Below are 21,075 nucleotides of genomic sequence, written 5' to 3' on the forward strand. Positions count from 1 at the left end.
CACACTGAGCTTTCATAGAGTCAAAGGAGTCAATCAAACACAGCTAGTTGAGTCATTTCTTGTGTGAGTCTAAAGTGAATCTAGTATTTGAAAGTCCACTTCCTGTATTTGTTGTTGAAGACTTCTTCAGCTTCTTCTCAAGGACATCAGCTGCTTGTTTGGCAGCAGAGGCAGTTAAGAAGCTTCCTGAAAAACACTGAACAGTGAGTTCACTGTGGCATATGACAAATTCAGCTTTCTATGTGCAAATGTGTCTGTGTCAACCTTTCAAATGCTGTTGAATCCAAAACATCAGCGGCTCCTTGGCTGCTCACTTCATGCACTTCTGTCTTTGTGACAGTCCAATGACATCACAGCTGTTTCCACCCCCAGTGTCTCAGGACTGGACACCTTTAAACATGTAGAGGATCAAACAGCCGTCCACAAATTCTAAAGATCAACAACTACTGACCAACCAGAGTCCTGGCCTGACGAGGTAGCTCTTCTGTGTTATGCCATCTGCTTTGCCAGAGGTTGTTTGGTTTCCCCGATGTATAAATCCTGGTAATTTTGTTCTCAGGTTTAGAGTAGGTTTAGGTCTAAGTCTAGTATGCATTTTTGTGTGTGGTTTCTTTTTTCCTGTTTTATTATGAAAGTCCGTGTCTTATGTGAGTGTATTCAGTTTTGCCTCCCTTGTCTGGTCTCGTCACTTACTTCCTTCGCTGGTCTGTCTGTGAATCTACCGTGTTTCATTCCGTGTGTTCTCCCTGCTATCTCATCCACCTTCATGTTCATGTTCTGGTTTACTGTTTTGTAGTTTAGTTTTGTCCCAGTTTAGTTTAGCTTTTGTTTGGTTTTGCCATTTTTCCCTTTGTGCTTTATTTTCAATAAACCACCTCCACATCCCAGCGAGTGTCTGCACTTGGATCCTCCTTTATCTTTCCAGTTCAATTCAATTCAATTTTATTTATATAGCACCAAATCAAAACAAAAGTCACCTCAAGGCCATACGGCTCTTCTCACTCGCTGTGACATTCTAGTTCCTCCAGAATTAAAAACTGTACAAAAAAATGGAGAGACATTTCTGAGTCCATTTCAAAGTTGCCGCACTGTGGCACTAACGACCAGAAAAACACCAAAGTAGGGGCGGACTTGAAGGAAGGCAGGCTGTCCACAGGCTGTTTATATGTTGCCTACTCATTGTTTCTTCAATAATATTTCTATGGGAAAAAAAAGGGGGGGGGGCTGTGCACAGCCACTCACTTCCTGCCTACCCGTCTGTCGAAGGATACTACCTACAAAAAGACATTGGTAGGTAGGTAGAATCCTTCAGAGCATCCTACCCCTGAATTCGGACACAGCTAGAGGAGACCTAAGACGTGGGAAAGGAAGGCCCAGAGTAGACCTAACACAGAACACAGGGGAGGCATATAAACAAAACCTATAGACTAGAAATCAGGAAATACTGGAGAACATAGGGAGCTAGAAATTCAAAACATCAATCAAAAGACTAGCAGTGATGAATCATGATGAAATCAAAGATTAATAATAACACAAAAAACTGGGTTACAGTTTTTTTTGTTAAAGTTGCAGCAGTTTCTTTGATCTGATATGCTGACATCGATTAACATGGATATCTACCTGATCGTAATCCTATTAACATTTTCATTGAATGGACATGTTACACACCAATCTGCACAAAACAAACATTTAAATGAAAACAAGAACTGAAGGACAAAAAACAATTAGAGAAAAACTGTTAGATTAGTTTAGTTCTCAATTTTGCTGCCGTGCACACAAGGTTACATGAGGGCCTGTAATTACAAATCCTCCTCTCAACATGACCTGTAATAACTCTGCATGTTTTTGACCAACAGGGGGGTTTGTCTGCACATGAAGCTTTGAGGAATTAAGCACTTAGCTTGAAGCTTCAAAGCGTCATGAAGCTTCTTCTGAACATCACTAACAGAAACACCAACTCACACACGATGAACACAGTGTTTATAGACTGCTGTGGGATTCTTTATTTCTTAATCACACAATCTGAACTGCTTTGTTTTCACATTACTGCCTGCTCCACTCTGGAAATTCACATTTAAATGATGATGAACCAGCAAACTCCCCCTGCAGCTGAGCAAACAACCCCACCCTGTAACCACATTTGAATGAAGCTCAGGTGTTGATGCTGCTCACTGATTGGACAGTTGGTTTCAGCTCTGCTCTCAGTGTTTACTGCACAGGTGAAGGAAAGTGTGACTGGATATTGTAGAATTATAGGAATTATTTTAGGGTTACTGTTCATAACCATCATCTTTATCATTGCATTAATTATCATTTCATCCAAGCATATATTGAAGTTGTTGGCATTATGTTATAATTTGTATTACAGGGGTTATCATAATCTAATATTAACATGTTTATTACAGGTGCAGTTACAACCACTTAAATCGTTGAGTTAAATCTATAATCTTAAAAGCTTATAGGCTGAGTATATTGTTACAGTAAAATAGTAGCTGAGCAAAGGCCTGAATGTATTCAGCTTCTTGTGGTATTTGAGTTTGCTTAGTTACAGGTGACGGAAGGATGTCCAGTCCATGGTGACCTCAAAGGCCGTAGGTCATCACTATATTCGGAAGAGTATGCCACAAGGAGGAACCTCTATGTTGCATTTAATTCTTAAAATACATGAATGTTCTGTACATGCAAATTATGTGCTTGTAAACGCAAGAAGGGGCGTTACAATACCCTGATGTTATAAAAGCAATCTAGAGTGTATTTTGGGTAGAGATGTACAACTGTTTGGCAGTTTACACCTCTCCACGCTGCGTGCATTCATTAAAATCAAATGTTTGATCGACCTCTTCTGGACTATCATTGTTTTACTCTCGTCCTCAATTTCGGACCCGTAACAATATGTAGACTGGAAACAGAGAAACTCACTGCGTTTGAATGTTTGATTATATTCCAAATAAAGCAAACAGTGAGTGTGAGAGCTGATCTGGGATCAGTGTGTTGACACTGGCAGCTACAACAAGGTTTCGTGTAACAAAGTGAACTTTACTCTGAACTAGTCAGAGGTTGTAAGTTAAACACACATTAACACTGAAATTAAAAAGAAAAACATCCAGATGCATTAGTAAACATTCAGTCTGCACAGTGATCAACATCTATGAAAATGTTGGTCTGGTTGATCTGTGATTAAAGGAACACTTTTCGTCTTTCCATAAATCATTGATCAAATTACATATTGTAGCTAAAAAATGATTATGAATTATGATTTGTTTATGTTTTTAACATCAGCTTGTAGAGGAGCAACAATTACTTCTGTCCAGTATTTTCTTTGTTCATTTTTTTGTTTTTTTGTTCTTTGTCCTGTTTTTATGTGTGAGCTGCATCTCTGAGGGATAATGTCAAATTAGTAAAGATGATAACGTGTGCATAACAAACAGGTCTGCAGTACACGTCACATCTGGACACAGAGACACACACGGGGACATAAAATGCTAATTTAAAGCAAATAAAACAGGAAGAAAAGAGACAAATTTTCCAGTGTTCAGTCAAATGAGCTCAGCTGCTCCTGTTGAGCCCCTCCCACCTGTGCTGAGTTTCAGGTGGAGTCCCGCCTCCTTCCAGGAAGCAGCTCACCTGTGTGTCTGTGTTTAATGTCCAGGTGTGGAGTGGAGCTTGTTGTTGGTGTGTGAAGAAACTGTAAGTTTGCTTTGTTTCCTCCTTTAACAGTTTGTCTTTAGGAACTGTTTGTTCAGCTCATGTTTGATTTCTTCACACAACAAACTGTGTGTGTTTGCATTTCCAGTCTCTCTAAATTCTCTAAAATCTCATTAAATTCTTATCATCCCTGTCAGTATCATACATGTGCTGTATGTGATAAATGTAGAGGTGCTGGCTGTTCTCTCACTCTGCTGTTTAGCTGTAAAGGACGCCTCCCTGCCTTTGTCTCATTCATGACCTTTAATAGTCTCTTCTAACATGCAGAGATCGGTGTGATCTGTTTCATAGAGTCTAACCAGCCTGTACAGGTAACATTAACAGTCACTGCATCACTGACACACAGACTTCATCTCTGTCAATAACAACATTCATACATGGAATAAAAACACATCAGTGGATCATTGCTGGAGCTGCCTGGACTTCAGTCTTCAGGATCTCCACCAACAGCATCGACATGCTGCTCCAGATGTCTGTGCTCCAGATGTTTGTGCTTCAGATGTTTGTGCTCCAGATGTTTGTGCTCCTGGTGAACAGGCTCTCAGTTTCCTCCTTGAAATAACAGGATCAATAGTGGGTCAGCGACATGCTTTCTTTCCCTCTCAGGTTTAAATATCTGGGACTCTCCACTGTTTGGTTTTAGAACTGAAGAAGCTTCTCGGATGAAACGTCTTCGAGAAACTGAAGTCTCTCTTTTCTTTCAGAGCTCCTTAGATCACATGACCTGGATGACTGAGAACCTACAGACTTATTAACCTGGTCTCTAGGTTACATGACAGGTCAGAGGTCAGTGACTGTAACTCAGTTACTCCTGTTAATGTGAACTCACTGAGTGTTTGTGGTTTACCTCTCAGACTGACTGAAGATGATGATGGAGGAAGAGGAGGACAGAGCAGAGTCTGCAGGGTCCAGCTGTCCGTCTGTGAGGAGTGACCGGTCCAAAGATCAACCTCCAAAGTTCAGTGCTGAACCTGGACCAACGAGGTCAGAGAGCTGAACTCCCTGAGTAACAGAAATAATTCTGCACTGACATTATAATCAGTGTTGATTCTGGTTGATTTTCTGTGTTTGTGAGCTGAGAGGAAATGAAAATGAGTTTGTAACAAAAATCAGTTTTGTCCAGTTTTCCTGTAAAAAGCTGAACTCTAATCTAAGAGGATGTTACTGACAGGAAACAGCTGCATTATCTGCAGTCTGTGTGATCACAGCTGCTTCAATCATGTTTGTGTCTGCAGAGGTCAGAGGTCACAGTCTGCAGTGTCCAGCTGTCCGTCTCTGAGGAGTGACTGGTCCAAAGATCCACCTCCATTCTTCAGTGGTGAACCTGCACCAACGAGGTCAGAGAGCTGTGATGACTCCTTTACATGTTTGTGTTTCCTGGATAAATCTGACCTGAAACATCCTCAGATTGTTACAAAGATTCATTAAAAAGAAAACAATGAAAGAGAAAAGATCCAAATGTTAGACTTGGTCATTTGCTGTTTGAGGACAGTGATGCTCATATCTGTGGGGAAAGTGTGACCTGAGTGGGTTCATGTTTGTCTTTAAAGAGCTGCTCTGATTCTCTTTGTGTCTGATCTGTTAAACAGTCTGAGAGGTCACACAGAGACCCAGCAGCTAAAGCCTGGATCATACTGGCTGCTGTTACTCCATCAGGACAACACTGAACCACAGAGGTGTTCATGGAAATCAATCAGTGCAACTTTACACTGTATTACCAAAAGTACTGACTCGTCTGCCTTCACACATGTAAACTTGAGTGACATCAGATTCAGAATCCACAGCATTTAATATGATGTCAGCCAAGTGTTGATGACAACTTTATTTTTGGCACAATGCAGTCATACAAGTACCGTTGCCCTGGCAACCACCAAACCTATAGTTGTCAATCAGATTGTCAGATGGAGAAGCGTGATTGGTCCAGTTAACACGTCTCCACTGCTCTAGAGTCCAGTGGCCGTGTGCTTAACACCACTGCGCCATCGTGCTTAGGCTTGGATGCAGCTGGTCGCCATGGAAACCCATTTAATGAAGCTCTGTTCTTGAGCTCATCTGAAGGCCAAATGAAGTTGTGATCGGCTCTGCAGAAACTCTGCACTTCATCATCCACTGAGCCCACTCTGTGTTTTCCACTTCATGGCTGAGCTGCTGTCGTTCCCAGTCACTTCCACTCTGTTATAATCCCACTAACAGCTGACTGTGGAATATATGTTCAACATAAAACAGCTTAAAGTGTTTTAAAAAGGTTTTTCACAGGTTTAAAAGTGTTTACAGGAATTTTTAACAGTTCTTTCAGAAGCACATACATGAGGTGAGACACAGGGAAGCAGCAACACTGATTGAACACAGATTTTAGAGGCTAAATTCACATTTTAATAATGAAAGTGTGTGTGTGTGTGTGTGTGTGTGTCCATGGTTCCTCCACAGAGTGGACCAGCAGAGCTCAGAGGTTCCCATTGGTCAGTCTGCCCAGCAGCATCAAACACAGCTGGACTCCATATTTATGGTCTGTACATGTACAACAACTACTTTATTATTAATATTAATAATAATGCATGTATTTATAGGTCCCTTTCAGAACACCAAGGACTCTGTGGACTAAATGACCAAAAGAAAACAAACTTTGAAATCAGACGGTTCAGATGTGATGACAGGGAAACGTTTTAAACATCGAGGCTTTAAACAGAAACCAAAGTGAAACAGTTTGTAGTCGAGATCAGTGGGAATGAAGCTGAATAACTGTTTCTTCAATAACTTTGAGAAATAAATGACAAATATGATGGAAATTAGCAGCATTAACACTTACTAATGATGTAAGTCGACACTCAGCTGTATTGAGACGACCACATTAGGTGGTCCTCAACTGTAATGGAAACCAATGGATCCAGTCCAGTGGTGGCGACCTGTGGAGAGTCGATCTGAGCAGGTACTAATGGAAACGGGGCCATAGATGTGTTTGTGCTTAATAACAATGAATCACAGGATTTTTACATCACTGTTAAAATCCCATGTTGTGTGTTAAAGTGTGCAGTTCAGGGTGTGTTACTAAAACTATGGTTTGCTCACTTTCCAAAGACCCAGCCCCCATAAAAAGCAGCCAATCAGCTTCTAAGAGTTACACAGCCACACATATCTACCAAGTTAACTCTGGTCTAACACACTTGGACTTAGCTTGAAGAATGTTCCTGTACGAGGACTGAAAATGATTTAAAAAGCAGCCAAAGAACAACTTTGACACACCTTCATAAAGCCTGCAGAGCAAAAGAAAAACTAGCTGAAAGTCTGGCTGCTCTTATGAAAAGTACAGAGAAATGATGGGTCGCTCAACACTTGTGCACAATATAAGAGTTTAAATAAATCTAAAGAATAAGACCTACAGTCATACTGAGAAAATCATCTACAGCAGACTATCCAAGTGGATTTATTTAAGACAGCTCCATCTGCTGGTGGCCCTTTGCAGGTGCATGAAAGGGGCGTGTTTATAGTGAGAGTAGTAGAGAAAGTAAACCCCATGGGAAGGAAGAGGACTCTCAGCAGCTTCCAGCTCATATTCAGACATTTGACTTCTCACTAAAAGCAGCAAGTTTGAGTGTCTGTACCTTAATTAGAAGAGATAACATGGCCATAGTAATTAGAGTTGATTGAGCAATGCTGTCCTTGTAATGTAGTTTATGATTTTTATACATCTGTTTGTGGACAAGTCCAGTTTTCCTGTAGAGCCTCTCAAGTTGGTGAAAGCAGTCAAAGTTCACGTGTAAACCAGAGCAGCAAATCAGGTCCAAATGTGTTGTTCACAGTGAGTGGGATCATCAGTGTGCTGCTATGTTAACATCCTGCAGCAGGATGTGTTTGGTCAGAGAATGGATAGATCACTAAGTCATTGTTGAGTTTAGGGGGACAGTAGACAGCTGGAGTCGGTTCAGCCAGTTGACACACAGTAGAAGACTTCCTTTGAAGACTTCCAGGTTGTGTTCATCTTTGATGGTCTGGATGAGTGTCGACTTCCTCTGGACTTCCACAAAACTACAATCCTAACTGACCCTAGAAAGTCCACCTCAGTGGATGTGCTGCTGATAAACCTCATCAGGGGGAAACTGCTTCCCTCTGCTCACCTCTGGATAACCACACGACCTGCAGCAGCCAATCAGATCCCTCCTGACTGTGTTGACATGGTGACAGAGGTCAGAGGGTTCACTGACCCACAGAAGGAGGAGTACTTCAGGAAGAGATTCAGAGATGAGCAGGCCAGCAGGATCATCTCCCACATCAAGACATCACGAAGCCTCCACATCATGTGCCACATCCCAGTCTTCTGCTGGATCACTGCTACAGTTCTGGAGGATGTACTGGAAACCAGAGAGGGAGGACAGCTGCCCAAGACCCTGACTGAGATGTACATCCACTTCCTGGTGGTTCAGGCCAAAGTGAAGAAGGTCAAGTATGATGGAGGAGCTGAGACAGATCCACACTGGAGTCCAGAGAGCAGGAAGATGATGGAGTCTCTGGGAAAACTGGCTTTTGATCAGCTGCAGAAAGGAAACCTGATCTTCTATGAATCAGACCTGACAGAGTGTGGCATCGATATCAGAGCAGCCTCAGTGTACTCAGGAGTGTTCACACAGATCTTTAAAGAGGAGAGAGGACTGTACCAGGACAAGGTGTTCTGCTTCATCCATCTGAGTGTTCAGGAGTTTCTGGCTGCTCTTCATGTCCATCTGACCTTCATCAACTCTGGACTCAATCTGCTGGAAGAACAACAAACAACCTCCCAGAAGTCTGAAACAAGAGAATCTGCAGAGACACACTTCTACCAGTGTGCTGTGAACAAGGCCTTACAGAGTCCAAATGGACACCTGGACTTGTTCCTCCGCTTCCTCCTGGGTCTTTCACTGCAGACCAATCAGACTCTCCTACGAGGTCTGCTGACACAGACAGGAAGTAGCTCACAGACCAATCAGGAAACAGTCCAGTACATCAAGAAGAAGCTCAATGAGAATCTGTCAGCAGAGAAAAGCATCAATCTGTTCCACTGTCTGAATGAACTGAATGATCGTTCTCTAGTGGAGGAGATCCAACAGTCCCTGAGATCAGGAAGTCTCTCCACAGATAAACTGTCTCCTGCTCAGTGGTCAGCTCTGGTCTTCATCTTACTGTCATCAGAAAAAGATCTGGATGAGTTTGACCTGAAGAAATACTCTGCTTCAGAGGAGGCTCTTCTGAGGCTGCTGCCAGTGGTCAAAGCCTCCAACAAAGCTCTGTGAGTAAATGTGTGGTAATGTTTATTTTTAAAATGTTGATTAAAAAGTGGTCACAGATTTCTTCCATGACAGATCCATGACAATGGAGCATGTAATGATCACCGTAACGCAAACCGAAATTTTATCTGAGCTAAAAGTTTAAATCACCGTCAATTTCAGTCTTTTATGTGAGAAATAGATTCAGAGTTTGCCGACATTCCTTATCATACAGAGGTCTGTTGGCTGAGTTGGGATAAAAATTCTTTAATTAATCTCAATAGAGTTTTTGAGCTCAGCAAGGAAATCTGTCATGAGCATGACATGTATGATGCGGTGAAGGCATTTCAAGTGAAGCTGTCACTAATGCATCAGTGCAACCTGCCTCACTTTCCCTGTTGCAGTAATGTTGAACCAAGTCAGTGGACTTTGCTGAACTGCACCTGTGCAGATTCAGATGGAGCTGCAGTGTAATGATACACTCAAGGGAAAGTACGACACTGAATGGCCCGCACAGTTTATTAGTTCCATTCCTGAAGCAATGCCCAGCTCCGTCTACATGCGGCTCCAACCTTGTGTATACTTTCATTTATTTTTTCTGGGGGTTTTGGCAGCATGTTCATATTTCTAACTTACATAATTTTGACAGGATATATTTTTATGAAGAGCAAAATATTTAAAGTTAAAGTTTATTTTTTTAAGTTTATTTAATCTGGAATTATATTCCTGTCTGTTTTAATTCATATTTATGTTTAAAAAACATTGTTGTAGTGGGTTCAATAAATGTTTATCTTGTTTGGCCCGCGAAGTGTGCCTTGAGTTTTGGCCCCCTGTGCAATTGACTTTGACACCCCTGTTGTATAGTATAAAAGAAAAAAGGAGAACGTTTGACCACAATATTGTAACTTGAATGAACTTTTGATACAGCCTTTAAACACTTAAGGAGTTTAAAATGTTTTGATCTATGAACCCACATTAAACACTCTAGTTAAACTCTAAAAACAGAACATTAAAATCTGTATGTCTGCAAATGTATGTGCATTGATGTGAGCATGCATGGAGATCCTCTCTTTCGGCTCTCGGTGAAGGCGGTTGCACTTTTTTTTCCTCCTCCTCTCCTCTCCCTTATCTTCCCTGCTTAGCCTCTTGTGTCCTTGTCTAGTCTCGTGTTTTTCATATTACTTTTCCCTGGAACACTCTCTCACAGTCTGTTCTCTAAAACCTAAAAGAGGAATTATGGATTTGATCAACTGGTCACTGAATGCAGTTGACACCCTTTTCTCAATGAGAAGTTTGGGCTTGGGTGAGCCTGACTGCTGAAGATATCTACCTATTCGGGACCATGATAACAGGGTTCTTGCTGTTTGGAGCTGGCTTGGCCCTGACTTATCGAAGAATTAAGGAAGCGGAACCGGCTGTTCAAACCCCCACAAGGCTGCCCGCTGGGATTGAAACGATGGAACGAGGCGTGAGTTTCTCAAAATGGGCTCATTGAGTGCAGCACGGATAAGATCTTGGAGAACCGCACGGCTGCCGTGAATACTCAGAACAAGACGTCTGAGTGCAAACTGATTACATCTGGAGGGGCTCGCTTGGAATAACACCTCTGAGCGCAAATTGGATTACATCTTGGGAAGTGCACTGCGGGCGTGAGTTCTCAGAATCTGCTCTTTGAGCACAAGAATGACAACATCACGGAGCGTAAGGCTGATAACATCATGGAGAAGCTCACGGCTCTCCAATGGGAGGCTAAGAGACCAGTGTTGGACTGTTAGAACAGCTTTGAAATTCAAATAAGTTGTTTGCACTAAAGTAAAAACCACCATCACTTCATGCGGATACCCCTTCGGCGCCAACTGCGGTCTCAAGGCTGGAGCTGAACAACAACACCCTGATAACGACTGTGTTGAGACTGTTCCTTCCCATTCCATGCAAGGCCACCTGGGTTGGCTGGAAGACTGTTTACTTAGCCTGGCAGGGCGAAGGACACTGTCTCAGCTGAACTCTGGACACACACACACATACATATACACTGATATGCACTCACTCATCCCCCCCCCCTTTCCAAATGCCTTCGATGCTTGTGCCCTCCTGGAGAACACGGCGGGTGTGAGCTGGAATTGTAGCTACGGGCAGGGCGGTTGCTGTTTCTGCTTCGGATTACTCCTACCCCCTACCCATCCCTGTGGCTTGTCACGTGTTTCATAATCTTGTGTTGTGGACATTTATGTCCTTTTGTGCAGAGGAGTTTTTTTGTTTCCTGTTCTCATGCTGTCCTCCCATAGGAGCCCAGCATAAGTAGAGGTCTCTTTTTTTCCTCTTGTACTTTCCCATTGCAGTGTATATTTCAATGTTTTTTTTCTGTAACACTACCGATCTCCGACTTGTATCCCGATGTAATATCTGTGTTGTGTGTGTAAGGTCGGGGTTGATTGAGTGAGTGATTGATTGATCTGAGGTTGGTTGGTAGGATGGACCCATGTGCAGAATCGCATGTGTGCTAATATTTCTGTGTTTGGATTTTTGAGAATTTGATTCTTTTGTCGTTTCTCTCGGTATGTAGCCTTGGGCTGGTTCACCTGAATCAGGGGTGTCCAGGCTGCTGGGTGTGGCGTGTTGATTGTTATTTATTGATATATATTATTTCTGTTGTAGAGTTTATTAAAATATGAACATTTTAGTAATTTGGGGTATTTTTTTTGTTTATTATGAACAGAAGCACAGTTGAAAGTAACTACATTGTTGGGACTGACTAAATGATTAGTAGGAACTACTTCTTCCACCTGTCACAGTAATGTGTGAAATACAGCTGTAAAAATGCTTCACAGCTGACGTGTGCTCGCTCACTCAGGTGATGATCATAAGCGAGTCATGTGTGAAGATATTTCAGCTCCACAAACTGCCAAGATGCTAGTTGTGAGAAATGTGGCAGGGGTGAAAACCTCGTCCAACACAAATAAAAGTAAATCTTAATACACATCCAGTCATTCACACTGGTGATGGCAAGCTACGTTATAGCCACAGCCACCCTGGGGCACACTGACAGAGGCGAGGCTGACCATCACCTCTGACCACCACCAGTAGGCAACAGGTAAAGTGTCTTGCCCAAGGACACAACAACCGAGACTTTCCAAGCCGGGGCTCGAACCGGCAACCTTCCGATTACAAGGCGAACTCCCAACTCTTGAGCCACGATCGCCCTTAACACAGAGTAGTGCTGCAGGCAGGTACTATCCCTGTACAGAGGGAGGAAATATGGAGCTGGCAGTGTTGTATAGCACGGTTGCTAAACTGTGACTAAAAAGTTACTAAAATCCAGGCTCCGGGTTTTTGTGTCTATGTTTACATGATGGGAATTCACTGCATCTTTAAAACTGCAAATCCCATTTGTTCAAATTGTAGAGCATTTAAAGTTGACTATAGACTAGCTATTTTAAAAATGTACCGTGTACTGGGAGTAAAATAGCAGCTGTTGGCTTTAAGCAACAAAAATACAATTCAAAATATTTAATATAGGAAAGAGAGAGAAAATAACTCCATCCATCCATCCATCCATTTTCGTCCGCTTATCCAGGGCCGGGTCGTGGGGGCAGCAGCCCAAGCAGAGAAGCCCAGACCCGCCTCTCCCCAGCCACCTCCTTCAGCTTGTCCGGGGGAACATCAAGGCATTCCCAGGCCAGCTGAAAGATATAATCTCTCCAGCGTGTCCTTGGCCTGCCCTGGGGCCTCCTCCCGATGGGACATGCCCAGAACACCTTGCCCAGGAGGCATCCTTGTCAGATGCCCGAACCACCTCAACTGACTCCTTTCAATGGCCTTTCCGGATGGTTGAACTCCTCTCCCTATCTCTAAGGGAGAGGCCAGCCACCCTTCGGAGGAAGCCTATTTCCGCCGCTTGTATCCATGATCTCGTTCTTTCGGTCACTACCCACAGCTCGCGACCATAGGTGAGGGTAGGGACATAGATCGATGGGTAAATTGAGAGCTTCGCTTTTACGCTCAGCTCTCTTTTCACCACGATGGATCGGTGCATGGTCCGCATCACTGCAGCCACAGCACCAATCCACCTATTGTTCTCCCGCCTCCTTCTCCCATTGCTTGTGAACAAGACCCCGAGATACTTAAACTCCTCCACTTGGGGCAGGAACTTGTCAAATGGCCCGTAGCAGTGGCCATAAAATGTTTCCCAGCTTTATTATTTTCAGTCACATCTGTTTTTCATTATTAATTGAATATTTTAAAATTCAGGCTTTTTATGTTACGCAAACCATCATATTTTCTTATGATGTTTTGTATTGATTCTGAAGGAATAGTTTTCATCAGTATCTCAGGTACCAGCCTGAATTTTACTTTGTATTGGATCAGAAAGGAAATCAGTGGAATCACACATCACTTACAACTTCAGTACCACTTCATTTTAATAAACTGGGGGGAGGTGCACCAAGATTCAGTATGACATAAAGAATTATTTTTTAACTGTAAGGTTGAAGAAATCTGTTGTTGGAAATTGGAAGAACAGGTCATCTTAAAAATCACTGCATTGTAGTTTTATTCAGACCCCTTAAATCTGTGATCACTGTTGCGTTGCATTATAAATTATAAATGCTATTATTACAAAAGTTACAAATATTAGTGTATGTGTGTGTTGTTGGGTAATAAACCAAAAATACAGAATCTACCAGCACCTCATTGATTTCTACTTAAAAACAACAAAAAAGCAATAAAGCTGTGATTTGTTTTGTTGATCTTGTCTCCCTTCCCGCTTGATTTCAGACTGAGTCGCTGTAACCTGTCAGACAGAAGCTGTGAAGCTCTGTCCTCAGTCCTGAGCTCCCAATCCTCCCGTCTGACAGAGCTGGATCTGGGTAACAACAACCTGCAGGATTCAGGAGTGAAGCTTCTGTCTGCTGGGATGAAGAGTCAGTACTGTAAACTGGAAACGCTAAGGTCAGATCAAGTGCTATCGATTTTTTTTCATCAATTAACGTCATTTAATCAATTTCATTTGGAAAAAAATAACATTGTGTGTATGTTTTTTTTTAATGAATCCATCCAAGTCACAGTAAGCTGCCACATTTGTCTTTTGTAACATGAGGCAATAAGGATTCCAGCATGTCCTGAAACAGTGTTGAAATATTGTAAATGTAGTAGCTCCTTGTGGCACCATGAATATACTTTAACACAAGTGTTTCATGTCTTCTTGTCATCATTTTTTCAGACTGAGTGGCTGTAACCTGTCAGACAGAAGCTGTGAAGCTCTGTCCTTAGTCCTGAGCTCCCAGTCCTCTAGTCTGACAGAGTTGGACCTGGGTAACAACAACCTGCAGGATTCAGGACTGAAGCTTCTATTTTCTGCAGTGGAAAGTCCAAAGTGTACACTTGGAATTCTCAGGTCAGGATTCAGTCTTTTCTGACGATGATTTAAAACCTGAGTCACATCGATAAATGGCTTACTCATTTACAACAGACATGATTTGTAAAATCACCTTATAACTAACCCAAAGGTCCTGTGTTTTACTACTTTGATTTTGTAGTACAACACAGGACCTCTTAATATAACCCAATGGAGAAAGTGAAGAGAAAAATAAAAGATTAAGAAGAAGAAAATGGCAGAGGTAGTTTCTCTTGGACTGCCTGCAGATGAGGCAAGACTCTAGAAGCAGGGATGATTGGAGAAGGAGATGAATACTCAGGTATTCTGGGGATAGTGGGAGTGAGAGGGAGAGATGCCAGTAAATGATTTCAAGGATAAATTTCAGAGAATCAGAGCTAAGAAACCAAAGCAAGTGGGGAACTAAAAACATGTGGACAGACTCATAATTAGGCCAAAGACACATTAAAGGAATTATTACAGGTTTAGAAACAGGGATGGATATGAAGCAGCTTAGCATGAATTTCCATTGAGGAAAAAATAGCAACGAGCATCAGAGGTGAGGAAACAGTTAGGAAAACTAAAAGGATGTACTGGCAGGAATACTGCAGTACTTTAGGAAGAACTACACCAATTCAGAATGTGTGGAGTACAGTTAAGAACATGAACGCAGACAGGAAACAACAGCAGTTGTCGTAAAGTAAATTCAGACTCCTTCATTAAATGTAGCTGGTTGAGTTGGAAACAATGGAGAATGATTCTGTTAAGTTGTTTATAGAAATGGAGCAGAAGGAGTGCATGCAGAGCTGGACGTGGGCTGTATATACATATAATACCTATTAAACAATTACTATGATAATGATACTGTTAGCTTCAACAACAACTCCTCTCGACACACATTAACAGGCCGTGCAATAAACTAATAACCACAAAGGTCCTGACAGGTAATAAACCTGTTATTACTGACAGTGGCTTCATAAACGCACTGACGGAAATGTCCAGTGTATCATAAGCCAGCCAGTCCTGTTACTGCAGTTAACTTCTTCACCATAAAGTGTCACCATCAGACTTCAACAGCAGTTTCCAATATTAATAGTATTAATGAGCTACAGGAAGTATGGATGGGAAATGCAGAGATGCTGGGCAAACAATCTGATCAAATCCACAGTGGGAATAATTGAAGTGATGACGGCAGATGTGAGAGAACAAAAATGAATCATATTGAAATGTTAAATCAGGAAAATCCTGGAGAGGAGGATAGTTCTAATGTTCAGTTTGTAATGTTTGAATTCAAAGCAGCTCTTAAATGCATAAAAATGACTTCAGCTGGGAAGGATCAGGTGTGTTACATCATGATGAAGCAGTTAGAGGATGCTTCCCCACTAAGACCACAGGTTATAGGCCTGCAGCTCTAACATCTCATCCAGGGAAAGTCATGGAAAGACTGTCAGTGGACAGACTGATGCATGTGACTGAAAGAAGGCAGCTGTTTGCACCTTCTCAGCAGGGGGAGGAACACCATGGACCCAGCAGTCTGTTAGAGTCAGAGATGAGGAAAGCTGAGTGCATTAGGAGATGAGGTGTGGTTTGTATTAGCCAACTTAAATGATGGAAATGAAAGAGCTGTTCCTGGTTAATATTCTGTGTTTGCTCACAGTATTACAGACCCAGGCCTAATCTGTCATCTGTTAACACGTCCAACATCTCCTCATTTATTGGTGGATAATCCACTAACATGTTTTAATGCACAAGTTCATGTGATTTCTGTGTGCTGATAACATCCAGTCTGTTCTGTGTGGAAATAAAATAACTCAGTCAAACCAGACGAGGTCATTTCTGGAGAAGCTGTGGTGGGATTGTTGCTCCTGCCGGACTCAGTCTGTGACTCGCTGCTGCTGATACAAAGTTGGAGGTAAACAGGTCGACTAAAAAAGCTGAAGGGAGATGGCTCAAAAACAAGTGACTCGTCACTTTATTAGGTCACAGGTGTACTGTACCTGAGACAGTGGCCACTGTGTACCTAATAAAGTGTCAGCCGTGTTAAATGTGTTTCCAAGAGGAGAAAAGCAGCTGGCAGCAAAGACAGGGAGGGGTCCTTTCCACCTAAACACAAGAGGAATATAAAGATGATGAAGGTCACAGTTTGAATCAGTCATGTTTCATTCAACACAGTGATGAACTGATCAGTCCAATCATCAGCAGTTTGATCCACGGATGGATTGAAGTGTATCTGTGAAAATGTTGGACTGTTCCTGTATCAGTGTGTAACAGTGTGTGTATGAGAGCCATGTAATGTCCATGTGTGCATGCTGACTGTGCTGCTCTGACCCCTCCTCCTTTCAGGGTGGAGCCTGCTGGAGTCCGATGGTTGAGACCAGGTCTGAGGAAGTGTAAGTGTGTTTTTAATGGGATTCATGAAAACAAAGCAGCACACATTCAACCATCTTCATCATGTCAGGAGTCATCATCAAAGTGTCAATCAATGAACAGATGATGGATCAATAACTGCAGCTGGATTGTGTTTGTTCTCTCCATCAGATTCCTGTCAACTCACAATCGACACAAACACAGTGAACACAAAGCTCCAACTGTCTGACAACAACAGGAAGGTGACACGTGTGGAGGAGGTTCAGTCATATCCTGATCATCCAGACAGATTTGATGTTTGGCCTCAGCTGCTGTGTAGAAATGGTCTGACTGGTCGCTGTTACTGGGAGGTCGAGTGGAGAGGAGACGTTTTTATATCAGTGAGTTACAGAAGCATCAGAAGGAAAGGAGCCAGAGACTGTGTGTTTGGATACAATGATCAGTCCTGGAGTCTGAGCTGCTTTAATGATGGTCCTCAGTCTGTCTGGCACAATAAGAGACAAACATCCATCTCCTCCTCCTCCTCCTCTTCCTCCTCCTCTGTCTCTAACAGAGCAGCAGTGTATGTGGACTGTCCTGCTGGCACTCTGTCCTTCTACAGAGTCTCCTCTGACACTCTGATCCACCTCCACACCTTCAACACCACATTCACTCAAACTCTTTATCCTGGGTTTTGGTTCTGGTCTCCTGGTTCCTCAGTGTCCCTGTGCTGAGTGTAAAGAGTGTCTCCTGTTAGAGAAACACTCTGACTGTTGAACAGATAGTTCAGTCTGTACATGTCTGTCTCTTTCACTCACAAACACGTTTTCACATTCATGGATTCAATCAGTTGATGTTTGAAACTCTTCTCAATGATTCCTTGTAAACTTCTTCCTCTTCAGTCACAAACAAACAGGAAGTGATGTCACATGTGTTCCTGTCCACACAGCAGAATGAGTCTATTGCTGACAGTGATGTACAAACAGAGTGAGCATTTCTGAGGCCCAAAATAAACTGAGTAGTTCACTGAATGAACACTGTGAGCTCAGTTCCTTCATCATTAGTATGGATTATATATGTATATGTATTATATTAGTATCATATATATCAGGTGCTGCTGGTTTCAGTCATTGTGCAAATGTGCTGTTTGTAAGGTTGTAAAGCTGCAGTCAGCTGAGACTGAAGAAGTCACCTGATCAGTGAGCAAACGTTTCTGAAAACGTCCAGATGAACAGAATCAACCTTTTGGGATCAGCCAGCAATGCAGCATCATTGTTGTTCAGGTTCAGAGGTTTGCAGGAATGAACTGATGACCAGAAACAGCTGCAAAGTCCAATCAAATACCAGCTGGAGTTCAGCTGCATTTGAAGAAGTCAAAGAAAAGTAAGGATGGCAAAGGCGATGTTTTCTTCCAAAGAACTGAAAACATGGTCGACGCCTCATTAGAAGAATAATCTGGACATTTGTGAGGAACTCTAACCAAGAAAGCAACACAAGAAAGCAACGTCACACAGATCCAACAGACAGTTTCCATGACTGGAAGTGTTCAGTGTAAAATGCTACATTGCATTATTGCATCCTCTCACCACAGGAGGTGCTGTTGGCACCACTGATTGCTGATCAGCTGTTCTCTGATGATCTGATTGATCCTGTGAATAACGGGACTCACTGAACTCTGTGACACAGTGAAGATTACAGAGTTTAACATCTGACTGACGTCACACAGACAGAAGGATGAACCAGTGAGGCACAGAACACAGTTACTGGAGATACTGGATCAGCTCCATGTGAACCTCTGATGGAGAAGCTGCTGACCCAGAGAAACATCAGGACATGACAGGCAGCTGCACTGATCTAACAACATGTAGCAGAGCTGATCTATGTTAGAGGATCTATGACAGCAGCTGAAAGTCCAACACTGGATACCAGCTGAGCCTGTGCTGAGTGTTACAGGAAAAGAAACACTGACACTGGTAGACACAGTGTTTCAGTCTGACTGACAGAGAAACCTGTAGCTGCATCTACATGTGAGGCAGAGGCCACACAAGCAGCTTTCTATGTTTCACAGTGACTGAGATCTTCAGTGGGGTGGACATGCTCCTGTACAGACCTCTGAGGAGAACCAAGGTGCAGTCAAAGAGTCCAGTCTGTCCTCACAGATGTCAACATGTGGTTTCATCAGGTCTGCTGTCAGCTAGCAGGCTCACATCAGAATCACTGTTCCTGAAAAACACAGTCTGTGTGACATCATCAGTCAGCTGATGGTCCCAGATCTGAATGGTTTCTGTCTCTACTGAGGAAGTCAGAGAATCTCACTGAGGTGTGGATCAGGTCTGAGTGACCTGTGGAGGGACAGCTTTAAACAGTCCACAGGTCTCACGTCCTGCTCAGTCTGGTAGCAGATACCTCGTATTGTTCCAGATGTGCTGACATCACCAGCAGCAGCAGCAGCACAGCTGTGTGATACCATGAATCTCAGTTATTGATCCAACACACAGTAAATACAAAGATCAGGATTTATGAGAGTAATCATTATGAGTCTGAACACATGATCACTGAATGTTAGTCTCCACAATAATAAGCTAACACAAGCAAACACAGCTTTCAGCTCTTATTTTGAAACTTCTTTAGAGAGCTGTGATGTGGCGTGCCTGGCTCTGAGGCACTTGGGTCAGCCTCTGTTGTTTAGAAGTGTTACAGACTGTGAATGACACAGACCTGTCAGTTTCATGTTTGTCTGTAACACAGCTCAGGGCTCCATGCTGAACGCATCCATCCAGTGTTATTGATCCAGGACTAATACCAGCATTGGGATCAATACTACACAATCACATGTGTCCACGTGATGGATTTGACCAGCTTTATTCATTAATGATCAATCAACTTATTTACTGCATCTGAGTCCAGCTTCATTTAAATGATCCAACCATGAAAATGACATCAGTCCTACAGAAGCACTTAATGCTAACAGGAAGTCATTTATTAAGGTGGAATAACACAGAGACACAACCACTCACAGTTAACCTGACCCCACTAACTGCATGTGTTTGGACTGTGGGAGGAAGCCGGAGTACCGGAGAGGACGCACACAAACACGGGAGAACATGAAGCTCAGCACTGAAACAAAGATGGTGGATTTGACCTCAGGACCAGGTGCGTCATTTCCAGGGGGGTTACGGGGGTCACGACCCCCCAACAATCAGATCCAGCCAATATAATTTCATCATTCCTGTTTATAAAATTATGAATTATCTTGATTTTCTTTAATTATTTCAATTATTATCAGCAAAATATTTCCATGTTTAATCATCTAGTAATGTAACCCCGCCTCCTCCGCTGCATACTTGGTATTACCCAACCAGCTTTCTCTACAAACCTTCACTGTTTGCTGTATGTTTGTTAGCGCAGTCGCTGGTGCCAGAGGCTGCCAGTGACTTCAGTCTGAGGGTTTGAAGTTTCCATGTCTGTGTGATGTGTGGTGTGAAGGCTGCTGGTTAAACTGGGACTCACTGTTTAAAGCACTGAGTGCTCATAGAGAGATGCTCCATGAGTCCCAGTACAGACTACAAACATGGTGGAAACTTAGCTTTGATATCCACACACTCTGCGTCTGTGAGTAACTGTGATGAAGATGTGCAGAGATCTGTGTACAAACAGGAGAAAGACTGTAAAGACTCTGTGCTTCTAACAGCCTCTGTTAACATATGTGAGGCTGTTTGTTGTTGTTGCCATGGAGCTTTTCACTGTTTGGGTCAGCAGGTCATGTGATCAGGTTTGTTCTGTGAAAGCTGGACGATGGTTCAGTGTCAGGGTTTGTTTGCATTCATCAATAAATATCTAAATAAATCAAAGACTCCATGTTTGTTCTTTCATCATGTGACCTCTGCTCATCCATCTCTGTGTGTATCAGGATACATTTAGTTCATAATACACAGAAAAATCAGAGTTATTACCTGTAATAAATGTGAAAGTAAAGATTCCTGCAGTGATAACCAGGCAGGACTGAAACACATCCAAGCTGTCACCACGGTAACAGCACCGCCCATCCACAGGTGAGGGAGGAGCAAAAAGAGGACTTTCACCATTTTATACTAAAACACTCAACTAATGTTTCTAATATGAAACAAATAAGCCCACATTAATGTGAGCATTTATTAAATAATAATAATAATGATTTCCTCCTGATCTCATTTCCATAGCAGAGAAAACTGTGGTGTATATTGAGGTGGAGGGTGTGGTCTATGGCTCAGGTGTAGAGTGAGGTGGGGTGCACCACAGCAGCATGCTGGGACTGCTGAGGGTGGAGGAGGGAGTGATGATGACATCAGAGCTGCAGCAAAGCAGTCAGCAGCACAGAGACCAGTGAACACACAGTCTGTTCATCTTTGCATAGATACAATATATAGCACAATATTGAAT

General features: G+C 42.6%; 1 long non-coding RNA gene across 1 annotated transcript; it reads left to right on the forward strand.

The window, feature by feature from the left end:
• Nucleotides 1-14,209: 14,209 nt before the first annotated feature.
• On the forward strand, nt 14,210-16,862 carry LOC120438132. The gene is made up of 3 exons (XR_005611685.1): nt 14,210-14,331; nt 16,654-16,700; nt 16,849-16,862. It is a non-coding gene; the product is annotated as an uncharacterized LOC120438132 (long non-coding RNA).
• The last annotated feature ends 4,213 nt before the right edge of the window (nt 16,863-21,075 follow it).

Source organism: Oreochromis aureus, linkage group 3, assembly GCF_013358895.1.
Source record: "Oreochromis aureus strain Israel breed Guangdong linkage group 3, ZZ_aureus, whole genome shotgun sequence".
Taxonomy (NCBI): Eukaryota; Metazoa; Chordata; class Actinopteri; order Cichliformes; family Cichlidae; genus Oreochromis; species Oreochromis aureus.